The 15826-nt window shown below is 38.2% G+C and overlaps 1 long non-coding RNA gene across 1 annotated transcript; it reads left to right on the forward strand.

The window, feature by feature from the left end:
* The first annotated feature begins 14452 nt into the window (after window positions 1-14452).
* LOC149819600 (uncharacterized) lies at window positions 14453-15607 on the forward strand. Its single transcript, XR_016426882.1, has 2 exons — window positions 14453-14587; window positions 15412-15607. It is a non-coding gene; the product is annotated as an uncharacterized LOC149819600 (long non-coding RNA).
* The last annotated feature ends 219 nt before the right edge of the window (window positions 15608-15826 follow it).

Genomic DNA, 15826 nt, shown 5'->3' on the forward strand with positions numbered 1-15826 from the left:
GCTTTGGAGTGAACACTCCAAGCTTTGTGTGTTTGGCTCATTTACCATCCCTATCTTCATCAGTGGTTTAGATAAAAAACCATTTTTTTTTTAATCGTGAAATTTTAACACATCGTGGACTATTGAATTTTGAAGCTCTTGAAAAAAGCTGCTTATACATTGCGATCAGACTGTAATCAAATTATTATTATTTTTTTTTTTATATTTTACATGAAGAAACCACCCCAGGATCAAAGACTTTGTCGTGCTGGCTCTGTCTACCGTACTTGCAAAAGAATGAGTGAGTCATTTCTAATATTGAAGAGCAATACAATTGAGGTAGCCAATATTCTTCCATCCCTTACGCAGTATACCTTTTCATTTAATTGTTTGACAAATAAATCTCCTTATTGTTAAGCAAAGCCAAAATTCTCTATATTAGAGATTTCCTTGGTGAGAAAAGATCTCACAATAAGTTAAAATTATGCAATAACAACGTAGATGGTGCTAGCTTTTGAGCACAATATCAAGATCGACCAGGAATTAGAAAATATAACAAATTTGTCTAATTGATTTTTTTTTTTTTTTATAATTTTGTTCTTTTGTCACCTAAAAATTTAGGCGTCTTGGTCAAACTACTTGTTTATGTTGTCGCCTAAAAAATCAAACACCCATGTAAGTTGTCACATAAAAAAATTAGGCACCATGATTTTAACCAAACAAAATAGCAAAATCATCGGAGAATAAAGTATTGTGATTATCATATTTTATAGTTCACAGGCAGTTATGGTAGTATCATCTATGTTCTTGTTCGTAGAACTTATTGTTTTCTTTAGAAATTCTCATAAAAAACAAAAACAAATATAAAACATAAAAAAACATAAGAAAAATACATAAATATAAATATTTAAGATTTACAATAACACACCTAGATTTTTGCTTATTTACAAAAACACTCCTAACCTTTGAGAATTTACCAATACCCGCCTAGTTAAGAAATAGCTGAATTTACCATAGTTAAACTAAGAGCGGATCCTCCCAAACCTGGGTGAGAATAGCAAAACCACAAAACCCACTCCTTTGTACTGTAGCTCAGTACAAGTGGGACCCACAAAGGGGTGGGTTTTGTGGTTGTAAACGCTGGCTGAGATTGCTAGTATCACCCAGCGTTTGACAGGATCCGCTTTCCACAAAACTTTGAGTGCTTTTTGTAAAATTTTCAAGTTCTTTTTTGTGTAAATATGAGGAGAGGGTTGTGTATGTTCGCCCCCGATGATTCACTGAATCCCACGTCTGTGTTCGGGGCTTTGAATGAGCACCACGTATACAAGCACATGGGGCTCGTATTCCCGTGTATGTTGACATAACTTTGCATCGGACTCTGGTGTTGTTGCAAAGACTTAAGTACCCTTTCTTGCTATTCTTCTCATAAAGTGATGGTTTGAGAAAATGACAAAAATGCCCTTCATTCAAAAAAGAAAAAACAAACAGTTCAAAAAAAGGACAAACATGTCCTCCATCCAGAAAGTCGAGGATGATGTTGACTCTTCAAAGTCTTCTTCTTTTTCTGTTCAAAAAAAGGACAAACATGTCTTCTTCTTCTTTCTCCGTAAAACACTGTAAAACCCTCTCTCTCTCTCTAGAGAAGAAATCAAGGGAAACAAAGAGTTCTTCCTAGAGAAGGTCATGAACATCAACCCTCTCACTCTCTCTCCCTTCTCTCTCTACTTCTGTGCACATCCAACAGACGATCCTACATTGCTCCATCGTCATCTTCTTCTTCTTCCTTCTTCGTAAAACACTGTAAAACCCTCTCTCTCTCTAGAGAAGAAATCAAGGGAGGTAAAGGGTTCCTCCTGGAGAAGGCCATGAACACCAACCCTCTCACTTTCTCTCCCTTCTCTCTCTACTTATGTGCCCGATTTAGAGTTTTTGCCCTTACAGGAGGGGGTCTGGGGGTTCATCCCAGCGTGGGTAGCATCATTCAACTAAATGAGTTGTAGATCCTGATTCAGAGTTTTTACCCTTATAGGAGAGGGGTCTGGGGGCTCCTCCCAACGTGGGTAGCATCATTCAACTTGAAAAGTTGTGGAGTCTGATTCAAAGTTTTTACCCATTCATATTTTAAGGCATTAAATCTCATGTTTGAACATTCACGCATGTGCAGTTTGCTTTCATCATGTTCAGTTGCTTTCTAGATTATACTTTGAATTCTTGTGCATTTTAGATCTATCAATTTGTATGTAACCAGAGCTCATTTTAACTTAAATTTTTTACTGCAACTTCATGCATATGTCTTCATGCTCTCCACCAAAAATCAGATCATTCTGAGTTTGTTTAACCCACTTTAAAAATCGAGATTCAAAACCTGTTATTTTGCACCGTCAGGATTTTAGCAGAATCAGGACCAACTTGCGAAAGTGATTTCTCCCTAACCAGAGATGATCTTTCCGATCCGTAAAAAGGGTTGTTTTCTAAATTGAATCTAGTTTGTTCATACCAAATTTCAGTGATTTCTATGGTGTTTTCGTACCAGTTTCGGGTCAAAAACCATAACCCTGTCACCCTGTGTTATTTTAACGGCTTAGATTTTGATCCATTTTGTTTGAATTTTATTTTCCTAATGGAAGATCATTTTTCAATTCTGTAAAACGGGTTCTCTTCTTTTATGTGTCTAGTTCACCTCTGTAAATTTTCAAAATTTTTCATGGTCAATTTTTATTTTATTTTGATTAAATACCAAAACCTTGTATCCAGATTTTATAAATGTTCTGATTTTGGCCCCTATATCATGACTGTTGTAGCACTTCTTCAACAAATCGTTATTTGATTGACAATATTCTTCAGCAAATTATTGTTATGATTTTTTTGAGTCTCTAATGAGTCTCTGCTATGATTTGTAGTATTTTGGGTCTCCAACGAGCCTCACAATGATTTATAGTGTTGCTTGATCTTTTAACTATGATTTATAGTGCTTTGGGGTCTCCAACGAGCCCCACAACGATTTATAGTGTTTTTTGGTCTTTTAACTATGATTTATAGTGTTTTCGGGTCTCTAACGAGACCCACATTGATTTATAGTGTTGTTGGACCTCGCTATAGCGATTTGTAGTGTTTCTCGCTAAACACTACAGCGATTTGTGATACAAATCGCTATCTGAATCAGGACCAACTTGTCAGGGTCATATTTCCCTAACCAGAGATCAGATTTCAAATCCGTAAAAAATGGTGTCTTTGTTATGAAGTCTAGTTTATTCCTATAAATTTTCAGCGATTTATATGGTAATTTAATACCCCATTTGAATCTAAAACCAGACCCCTATCAGTCTGCCTTATTTGAGTGACATAGGTTTTTATTTCATTTTGTAAGAGTCATATCTCCCCAACGGAAGATCATTTTTCAAATCCGTAAAAAGAGTTTTCTTCCTCTATGTGTCTAATTTATATCTGAAAAGTTTTTCTAACTTTTTATGCTCATTTGATATTTCGAACATGTTAAAAACCGAGACATGTTATAAAATGTTATAAAACTTAAAAAGTTTAAAACTTTCTCTATGTTACTCGGTTTTTAACAAGTTTGAAATATCAAATGAGCATGAAAAGTTATAAAACTTTTCATATATAAACTAGACACATAGAGGAAGAAAACCCTTTTTACGGATTTGGAAAATGATCTTCCGTTGGGGAGATATGACTCTTACAAAATGAAATAAAAACCTATGTCAATCAAATAAGGCAGACTGATAGAGGTCTGGTTTTAGATCCAAATAGGGTATCAAATAACCATAGAAATCACTGAAAATTTACAGGAATAAACTAGACTTCATAACAAAGACACCACTTTTTACGGATTTGAAATCCGATCTCTGGTTAGGGAGATATGACCCTGACAAGTTGGTCCTGGTTCGGATAGTGATTTGTATCACAAATCGCTGTAGTGTTTAGCGATTTGTAGTGTTTCTCGCTAAACACTACAGTGATTTGTGATACAAATCGCTATTCAAATCAGGACCAACTTGTCAGGGTCATATCTCTCTAACCAGAGATCGGATTTCAAATCCGTAAAAAGTGGTGTCTTTGTTATGAAGTCTAGTTTATTCTTGTAAATTTTCGGTGATTTCTATGGTCATTTAATACCCCATTTGGATCTAAAACCAGACCCCTATCAGTCTGCCTTATTTGAGTGACATAGGTTTTTATTTCATTTTGTAAGAGTCATATCTTCCCAACGGAAGATCATTTTTCAAATCCGTAAAAAGGGTTTTCTTCCTCTATGTGTCTAGTTTATATATGGATAGTTTTATAACTTTTTATGCTCATTTGATATTTCGAACCTGTTAAAAACCGAGACATGTTATAAAATGTTATAAAACTTAAAAAGTTTGAAACTTCCTCTATGTGTCTCGATTTTTAACAGGTTTGAAATATCAAATGAGCATAAAAATTTATAAAACTTTCCATATATAAACTAGACACATAGAGGAAGAAAACCCTTTTTACGGATTTGGAAAATGATCTTCCGTTGGGAAGATATGACTCTTACAAAATGAAATAAAAACCTATGTCACTCAAATAAGGCAGACTGATAGGGGTCTTGTTTTAGATCCAAATGGGGTATCAAATGACTATAGAAATTGCTGAAAATTTACAGGAATAAACTAGACTTCATAACGAAGATGCCACTTTTTACGGATTTGAAATCCGATCTCTGGTTAGGGAGATATGGCCCTGACAAGTTGGTCCTGATTCGGATAGCGATTTGTATCACAAATCGCTTTTGTGTTTAGCGATTTGTAGTGTTTCTCGCTAAACACTACAGCGATTTATGATATAAATCGCTATCCGAATCAGGACCAACTTGTCAGGGTCATATCTCCCTAACCAGATATCGGATTTCAAATCCGTAAAAAGTGGTGTCTTCGTTATAAAGTCTAGTTTATTCTTGTAAATTTTCAGCGATTTCTATGGTCATTTGATACCCATTTGGATCTAAAACCAGACCCCTATCAGTCTGTCTTATTTGAGTGACATAGGTTTTAATTTCATTTTGTAAGAGTCATATCTCCCCAACAGAAGATCATTTTCCAAATCCGTAAAAAGGGTTTTCTTCCTCTATGTGTCTAGTTTATATCTGGAAAGTTTTATAACTTTTTATGCTCATTTGATATTTCAAACATGTTAAAAACCGAGACACATAGAGAAAGTTTCAAACTTTTTAAGTTTTATAACATTTTATAACATGTCTCGGTTTTTAACAGGTTCATAATATCAAATGAGCATAAAAAGTTATAAACTTTCCAGATATAAACTAGACACATAGAGGAAGAAAACCCTTTTTACGGATTTGAAAAATGATCTTCCGTTGGGGAGATATGACTCTTACAAAATGAAATAAAAACCTATGTCACTCAAATAAGGCAGACTGATAGGGGTCTGGTTTTAGATCTAAATGGGGTATTAAATGACCATAGAAATCGCTGAAAATTTACAGGAATAAACTAGACTTCATAACGAAGACACCACTTTTTACGAATTTGAAATCCAATCTCTGGTTAGGGAAATATGACCCTGACAAGTTGGTCTTGATTCAGATAGCGATTTGTATCACAAATCGTTGTAGTGTTTAGCGAGAAACATTACAAATCGCTATAGCGAGGTCCAACAACACTATAAATCGCTGTGGGTCTCGTTAGAGACCCGAAAACACTATAAATCATAGTTAAAAGACCGAAAACACTACAAATCATTGTGGGGCTCGTTGGAGACCCCAAAGCACTATAAATCATAGTTAAAAGATCAAACAACACTGCAAATCATTGTGAGGCTCGTTGGAGACCCAAAAATACTATAAATCATAGTAGAGACTCATTAGAGACTCAAAAAAATCATAACAATAATTTGCTGAAGAATATTGTCAATCAAATAACGATTTGTTGAAGAAGTGCTACAACAGTCATGATATGGGGGCCAAAATCAGAACATTTATAAAATCTGGATACAAGGTTCTGGTATTTAATCAAAATAAAATAGTAATTGACCATGAAAAATTTTGAAAATTTACAGGGATGAACTAGACACACAAACGAAGAGATACCATTTTACAGAATTGAAAAATGATCTTCCATTAGGAAAATAAAATTCAAACAAAATGGATCAAAATCTGAGCCGTTAAAATGACACAGGGTGACAGGGTTATGGTTTTTGACCCGAAACTGGTACGAAAACACCATAGAAATCGCTAAAATTTGGTATGAACAAACTAGATTCAATTTAAAAAACAACCCTTTTTACGGATTGGAAAGATCATCTCTGGTTAGGGAGAAATCACTTCCGCAAGTTGGTCCTGATTCTGCTAAAATCCTGACGGTGCAAAATAACAGGTTTTGAATATCAATTTTTAAAGTGGGTCAAAAAAACTCAGAATGATCTGATTTTTGGTGGAGATCATGAAGACATATGCATGAAGTTGCAGTAAAAAATTCAAGTTAAAATGAGCCCTGGTTACATACAAATCGATAGATCTAATATGCACAAGAATTCAAAGTATAATCTAGAAAGCAACTGAACATGATAAAAGCAAACTGCACATGCGTGGATGTTCAAAAATGAGATCTAATGCCTTAAAATATGAATGGATAAAAACTTTGAATCAGACTCCACAACTCTTCAAGTTGAATGATGCTACCCACGCTGGGAGGAGCTCCCAAACCCCCCTCCTATAAGGGCAAAAACTCTAAATCAGGTTTCACAACTCATCAAGTTGAACGATGCTACAGTTAGTGTGCAGGTCAGTCGGTGTTTGATGGAGAAATGTTGAATCGTTTGTTGATGTGCACAGAAGTAGAGAGAGAAGGGGGAGAGAGTGAGATGAGGTTTTACCCCTCTCTTGTAAGGGTAAAAACTCTGAATCAGGATCTACAACTCATTTAGTTGAATGATGATACCCACGCTGGGAGGAGCCCCCAAACCCTCCTCCCACTACAAGAAAATAGGTTGTTAGCGACGGACGTTAGCGACGGAAAGATTCCGTCGCTAGTTAGCGACGGATTGGCGAGCGACAAATATTCGTCGCTATTATCACTGAATCTTAAGAAAGTAGCGACGGAAGATAGTCCGTCGCCTAGTCCGTCGCTAATTAGCGACGGATGTTGCGACAGATTGTTTTGTCGGTACGATCGCACCATTTACCGACGACGTTAGCGACGGAAACTAGTCCGTCGCTAACTAGCGACAGATGTGGCGACAGAATATAATCCGTCGCTATTTTCGTGAATTTGATTTTACGTTGGCTTAGCGACGGAATTAATCTGTCGCTAAGCCGTCGCTAACTTTCGAATAACCCTAATCCCAACCAGGTTTTCCTTTTCTTCTTTCGCTGCTCCTGCGCCGGTCCCGCTCCCGCCGTTCGCCGGTCCCGCCGTTCGCCGGTCCCACCGTCCGCCGGTCCCACCGTCCGCTGGTCCCACCGTTCGCCGCCCGGAGAAAGGTAACGCCCTCCCCCTCCCGTTTCCGGCAAGGGGTTAACCCCCTGCCGGAAAACGCAGGGGGTTAACCCCCTGCCGGAAACGGCAGGGGGTTAACCCCCTGCGTGCCGTTTCCGGCAGGGGGTTAACCCCCTCCCGGTTCACACAGGGGGTTAACCCCCTCCCGGTTCACACAGGGGGTTAACCCCCTGCCGTTTCCGGCAGGGGGTTAACCCCCGTTTTCACACAGGGGGTTAACCCCCTACCGTTTCTGGCAGGGGGTTAACCCCCTCCCGGTTCACATAGGGGGTTAACCCCCTGCCGTTTCCGGCAGGGGGTTAACCCCCATTTTCATGCAGAGGGTTAACCCCCTGCCGTTTCTGGCAGGGGGTTAACCTGGCAGGGGGTTAACCTCCTCCCGGTTCACACAGGGGGTTAACCCCCTGTCGTTTCCGGCAGGGGGTTAACCCCCGTTTTGACGTAAGGGGTTAACCCCCTGCCGTTTTCGGCAGGGGGTTAACCCCCTTCCGGTTCACGCAGGGGGTTAACCCCCATTTTCACGCAGGGGGTTAACCCCCTGCCATTTCCGGCAGGGGGTTAACCCCCTCCCGGTTCACAGGGGGTTAACCCCCTCCCGTTTCCGGCAGGGGGTTAACCCCCTCCCGGTTCACAGGGGGTTAACCCCCTCCCGTTTCCGGCAGGGGGTTAACCCCCTTCCGGAAAACGGAGGGGGTTAACCCCCGCGTTTTTCGGCAGAGGGTTAACCCCCGCGTTTTCCGGAAGGGGGTTAACCCCCTGCATTTTTCGGCAGAGGACCCTTGCCCCTTGCCTTTCCGGTAGGGGGTCGACCCGGGCAGGGGGTCGACCCCCTGTCGGAACAGCAGGGGAGTCGACCCCTTGTCAGAACAGTTTTTTTTCCGTGGTGACTTCATTTTAAAAAATTGTTTTTTTGTGCAGATTTCTCAACGGAACCAACTCGTGTTGGGCCACCTGTGGTAAGTAAATGACAAAAACAATGCAAATCGGGTAAATACCCGTGGTGAGTAAGTGATGCAAACGTATCACATGTTATTTAATTTATTGAATGCAGCACTTTATTGTTCACACACTCACTTAGTTGTTGATATCTAGGACTGCTTTGTTGGAGTTCGGAGATCATGCTGAGCATGATTTTAATGTAGAAATATGGAAGTGTTCTTATTTTTGGAGTACGGAGTCCATGCTAAGCATGGTAGTAGTTAGTGAGATATTGAAGTGTGTTTGCTGCAGGTACATGTTTGCCATTTATTTGATATGAATGATTATGATGTATTGCAATATTTGATGTAATTGTATCCATGCTTGCATGTAGTTACTTTCAATTTGATTTTGACTTCCATGTTAAATTTTATAATAAAAGCATGCTTCAAATGATTGTATCATGTCATTAATAGTTTGCACATGAAAATATTAAGTTATCAATGCATGCATCAAAATTCTTGTTATTGTTTGACATAGTATATTGCATGATAAATTTGATATTTTCTTCATCGTCGCATTCTGATTGTTTTTTTCTTAATTCGTTAGGATACTATTCGTAACATCATACGACAGAATGACTGCAAACCGTGAATGGATGTACCGTAGGATAGTGGACAATGAGTTATCGCATGAATATATGGATGGTGTCGATAGTTTTATTGAATTTGCAACGGCGAGTGTCAGTACGGTAGATCCCACAGGTCGGATTAGGTGTCCCTGCAAGATTTGTAAGAATAATCGATTTGTAGAACCTCATGGCGTTAGACATCACCTATACAGGAAGGGTTTTGTGAGTGATTATCAGAACTGGGCGTTTCATGGAGAAGAATTTAGAAACGATTTTGATGCACGGGTGAATGTGGTGCACGATAATCCATATACGAATTTGATATTTGATGCTGCAGGAACAGAACTGGGTTCTGCTATGAGTTCTAGTGATGTAAGAACTGTCGTAGATGAAGAATCACCAAACGATGCAGCTAGTAGATTTTATGATTTACTTAAAGATGCTGATGAGCCACTTTGGAACGGTTGTGAGAGTCACACTATCTTGTCTGCAGTTCTTCAACTAATGAATTTGAAGTCCGAGTATAATTTGAGTCAATCATGTTTTGACCGTTTGTGCATGATTGTGAAGAGTATGTTGCCTAAAGATGAGAAATTGCCACAAAATTTCTATCGTGCGAAAGTTATGGTCAACGCTCTAGGTATGGGTTACAAAAAGATTGATGCTTGTCCAAATCACTGCATGTTGTATTTCAAGGAGCAGGAAAACGACATATCATGCCCGTCATGTGGGCATCCTCGGTTCAAGCCAAAGACAAGAGGCAATGGTAGCACGAGATCAAAGGAAGTTTCATACAAGTCGCTCCGCTACTTTCCTATCACTCCTAGATTGCAGCGATTGTATATGTCTTCAAAGACAGCTAAACACATGAGATGGCATGCAAATAAAGTTCGACACGATGAAAACAAGATCACGCATCCTGTTGACGCTGAAGCTTGGAAGCACTTTGATCGTACTCATCAGAACTTCGCAATGGAAGTGCGAAATGTTAGACTCGGTCTATGTACAGATGGATTTAATCCATTTGGGGGTAGATCAACTCCATACTCATGCTGGCCAGTATTTGTAACTCCATACAACCTTCCACCAAGCTTGTGTATGAAACGTCCAAATCTTTTCTTGTCTCTGTTGATCCCTGGTCCGACCTCACCTGGCCAAAATCTTGATGTATATCTAAGGCCATTGATTGATGAATTAAAAGTATTGTGGGATGACGGTGTTACCACGTATGATGCCCACAAAAAACAAAATTTCAACATGAAGGCCGCTGTTCTATGGACAATCAGTGACTTCCCTGCATATGGTATGTTATCTGGTTGGAGCACACATGGGAGGTTGGCTTGTCCGTACTGCATGGAGGATTCCAAAGCTTTTAGATTGAGGCATGGAAGGAAGCCTTGCTGGTTTGATTGCCATCGTCGATTTCTACCCAGCGATCATCCGTTCCGACGTCAAAAGAATGCATTTACAGCAGGCACAACTGAAATGGAAGGTCCATCCTCAAGATTGTCTGGCATAGAGATTTTAAGAAGATTGCGATACTTTCCAAATGTATTAACAGATGCCCGCAGTCCTACACCCTTCCGTGGATTTGGGAAGGAACACAATTGGACGAAAAAATCTATTTTTTGGGAACTACCGTATTGGCCGACCCTATTGATACGACATAATTTGGATGTGATGCATGTAGAGAAAAATGTGTTTGATAATGTGTTCAATACAGTAATGAATATTAAAGGAAAAACGAAGGATAATCCGAAGGCCCGTATGGATTTAAAATTAATATGTAAAAGACCAGAATTGGAACTCAAAGAGTATAATGGCAAAGTACTGAAACCAAAGGCGAAGTACGTGCTCGGAACTGATCAAATAAAACATGTATGTCAATGGTTGAGACAACTGAGATTTCCAGATGGATATGTCTCTAACATTGCTCGGGCTGTGAAGATTGACGATGGACAGTTATATGGGTTGAAGAGCCATGATTGTCATATCTTTATGCAACGATTGATACCCCTAGCATTCCATGATATGTTAGACAAACCTATATGGGGGGTATTGTCTGAGTTGAGCGGATTTTTCAGAACATTGTGCGCATCGGAGGTCATTGTATCAGATGTAAAGAATCTCGAGGACTCTGTCATCACCACTGTTTGTCTGTTAGAAAAGATATTTACGCCAGCATTTTTCGATGTTATGGAACATTTGATCATACATCTGCCATATGAACTAAGGGTTGGTGGCCCTGTGCAATATCGATGGATGTACCCATTTGAAAGGTATATGTTTTTTTATATTTGTCTCTTTAATGACAGATATTTAAAATTTGAAATGTATATTCTTGTCAGATGCATGTTCGACCTAAAAAAAAAGGTTCGTAATAAAGCAAGAGTAGAAGGCTCTATTTGTGAGGCGTACACTTTAGAAGAGATTTCAAATTTCTCATCTATGTACTTCGAACCTCATATTTCAACACGTTACACATGCCCGCCCCGTAACGATGATGGAGAACAAGTAACTGTAGCTGACAAGCTGTCGATATTTCAACGACTTGGGCATGCATTTGGTAGTTGCCGATCAAGGCTATTGACAGATCGAGAGCAAGATGCAGCACACATCTATATTCTTTTTAATTGTTCAGCGATCGACCCATACATCGAGTAAGTATATGTATATGCAACTCAATTATAAATCCTTTTATGTTCTATATGTGGATACATGGCTCGGTAATATAAGTATTTGTGGTTTGCAGACGATTTGATCTGGAGTTGCAAAGCAAAGTTTCACATCTCACTAATGCAGAAGTACAAAAAGAACGTGAAACTAAGTTTGTGGAGTGGTTGAAACAGTTGGTAAAGAAGCTAACATAAATTTTGTACTTATAAACAACACTAAGTTCTTAATTGATCGTGATCACAATAATTGTTTATGTCTGTGCGTAGGTTCGCCATGGTGATGTTAAAGATCAAGGAATATGTGATTTAGAAAATGGTCCGACCAAAGTTGTGCAATGCTACAACGGGTATATCGTAAATGGTTATCGATTCCATACAAAAGACTACGGTATAAACAAATCAACGATAAATAGTGGCGTGTGTGTCAAGGGTAGCAGCTACGGTGAAAATGAACATGATTACTACGGTGTTATAGAGGAAATAATGGAGTTGACTTACTTAGGCATGAATAACAGGGTTACGGTATTCAAGTGTCATTGGTTTGATCCAACTGCAACAAGACTCGACAAAGCTTCAGGCATTGTGGAGGTGAATCATAAATCCAGGTTTGGAACATATGAACCATTCATATTAGCCTCGCAAGCTCAACAAGTTTATTATACTTCATATCCGAGTATAAAAAAGTCAGATAGAAATGAATGGTGGGCAGTTTGCAAGGTGAAATCCAAACTATACCCCGAGTATGATCAGTTACAAGAAGATGAGTTAGCTGAAGACAGTGATTACTATCAATCAGATGATGTCTGTGACTTCGCTTATGGTCACGATGTTGCGCATGATATGCATGTCATATCTCCATTGGCTGATGAAACATTCATAGAGGAATGTGATCCAAATGATGTACCAAGTGGATGGGCAAACAATGAAGAAGAAGAAGAAGAAGAAGAAGAAGAAGAAGAAGAAGAAGAAGAAGAAAGTCAAACTAGTGACGAGGAAGAATTCTCAAGCTAGTGAAAAAAATCTTATACTACAAACCTCTATTTAAATGCATTGTAATACTTGATGTGAGTTGTATTGCAATACTTGGTGTGAATGATTAAAAATTTTATTTCAATGTATTGTAATACTTGATACGAATGATTCGAATGCATTGTAATTTATCTGAATGTATTATAATTTATGCAATTAACGAATGATTTGAATTAGTGCAATACTTGATGTCAATGATTTGAATTATTTGAATGCATTGCAATGCTTGATGTGAATGACTTGAATGCATTGTAATACTTGATGTGAATTATTTGAATGTATTGTATGACATATGTTATTTGTTAGAATATGGTTCGTGGAGGTTATAGTGGTCGCTCATCCAGTAGTAGTCAGGCTCAACCTTCATCTTCACGGGCTCCTGTGATAGGTATATCATATAACTAATTAGATGCTTGATTAGTTCAAATGCACATTCTGAGAACTTGGTGTGTATTTTTTTACAGATGATGTTGCGCCTGTATACGACCCACCTACACCAGTTGATCGCACAAGTCAACAGCCAACACAGGAAACAGGGTCTTCACAGGCTGGCACAAGAAGACTCATTCGAATAGTGTATATCGATAATCGACCGTAAGTATTTTGTTTTCAATTATTGCATATCTTTTAAATATTTTATATTGATATTTACTGTGTAACAATTCATGTGCAGCACGAGGTTTGAGCCACAAGAAGTAGTACGGGAGATTAGGAATTCACTTCTTCAACATCTACCAGGACCAGTTGCTCAATGGAAAGAGTACCCAAAGGAGGTATTAGACAGATTGTGGTCCTCATTCATGGTATACAGTTGTTCCTCATAGTTAATGTGTTTCATATTTAATTTATTTAAGCAATGTCTACTAACTTTCTGAAAATATTTGTAGGCTTCGAATCGCTTTGCAACTACGGTGGAAGAAAATGATGCAAGGAAGGTGTGGCAGAAGGTGGCTGCCAATCGATTTGCAGACATGCTGCACACTATGAAGACTGCAGCAAAAAAAGCATCTGGCGTAGTAGATGATCCATTACTGTGGAAGGGCCATGGTCCTATTACTATCAGGAGAGATTACTGGGATGAAATGTGCGATATGTGGGCGGGAGATGCATTTAAAAATCGCTCTGCGAAGGCTTCACAAAATCGATCGAAGATGCCCGAAGCCCATCTACACACAGGTGGATCTAAGACATTTGGGAGCCACCTAAAGAAAATGGTAACTCATCAATATATAATATTAATTTTATAAGTATAGTTGCAAATTTGTGTACTAAATCTTTTGTCATTTAACTTCGCAGGAAGCAGAAAAAGGAGGCAGTATACCATATAAGGATGTGTTTGTAGAAACACATAAACGGAAGACCACGGGAGTCTTCGTATCAGAGAAGGCGAGAACGACAACGGTATGTATTAATTCTATTAATAATCATTGCAATATATATGCAAGTCATCATAATGTTATCATTAATTATTAATGAATACTTTAAACATTATTTTGTAGGAGGCATATGAGCAACAAATGGTAGAGCGATATGGTGAAGACGCTACTCAGCATCCATCATTTGATCCTACAGCATGGGTGACTGCAGCAGGTGAACCCAAAAAAGGTCGCGTGTTCGGGTTTGGGAGTAATATGAACACTTCACCAGTTATTGGTTCTTCCAGTTACGGCTCACCAACTTCTTGCGCCGACATAAGCTCCAAGCAGCCGACTATTCTTTCCGGTGATGATGTACGCGAGATCATTAATGAATCACTGAATAACTACTTCCAATACACCGTCGCCCCCTTTCTCCGAAATGAGATCAAGGCCGTTGTTCAGGATAGGGGATCTTCGATTCCAGGTCCCTCTCAGGTATAATCACATATATAGTTTTTTTGACTATCTTAAAGCACATCTGAGCATGGTAGAATCACATATAGAGTTTTTCTAGATGCCTTAGAACACATATGAACATGCTATAATCACATATTCAATTTTTTTACTGCCTTAGCACACATATGAGCATGATAGAATCACATATATATATATATTTAACTTTTTGTCTGTCTTAGAGCACATATGAGCATGATAGAATCACATATAAAGTTTTTTTGATTGCATTAGAACACATAAGCATGCTATAATCACATATTCAGTTTTTTTACTGCCTAAGAACACATATGAGCATATTATAATCACATATTCTGTTTTTTGACTGCCTTAGCACACATATGAACATGCTATAATAACATATAGAGTTTTTTAACTGCCTTAGAACACATATGAACATGTTATATATCATTTATGATAGAATCACATATAAAATTTTTGGCTTTGCCTGCCTTAGAGCACATATGAGCATGCTATATTCACATATTCAATTTTTTTACTGCCTTAGCACACATACGAGCATGATCGAATCACATATATAGTTTTTTGCTTGCCTTAAAGCACATCTGAGCATGGTAGAATCACATATAGAGTTTTTTTATATGCCTTAGAACACATATGAACATGCTATAATCACATATTCAATTTTTTGACTGCCTTAGCACACATATGAGCATGATAGAATCACATATAGAGTTTTTTTATTGCCTTAGATCACACATGAGCACATGATAGAATCACATATAGTGTGTAATTTATTTCATTATATTTTGTTTATCAATACTGACTGTTCTTTTCTTGTGTAGGCTGCTAGCGATAATCAGGGTAGTGGAGCTGAAGGGACAGATAAAGACAATGAACAAGAAGACGCACAAAATCTTGGCGATGATTAGAGGACTGTGTTGAAGAAGTTCTATTTTTTTTATTTTTCCTAATTGTAATTGTTGAATTGTAAATAATTAAACTTCTTAGTTTTAAGGTGGAACGATTAATTATTATAGATACTTGTTATATGAATTTTTTTGTGTGGTTTGTTTTTTATTTACAGGAAATATAAATTGTACAGGAAATATAAATTGTACAGTTCTCCGTAATTAATTTTTAAATAAATTTTTTTTGATTTTTTTTCGTTTTTGCGACGGATTAGCGACGGATGATTCCGTCGCTATTCATATTAATCTAGCGACGGCTTAGCGACGGAATTAAATCCGTCGCCACGCC

The sequence above is a fragment of the Nuphar pumila genome, chromosome 12 (genome assembly GCF_984573655.1).
Source record: "Nuphar pumila chromosome 12, dmNupPumi1.hap1.1, whole genome shotgun sequence".
Taxonomy (NCBI): domain Eukaryota; kingdom Viridiplantae; phylum Streptophyta; class Magnoliopsida; order Nymphaeales; family Nymphaeaceae; genus Nuphar; species Nuphar pumila.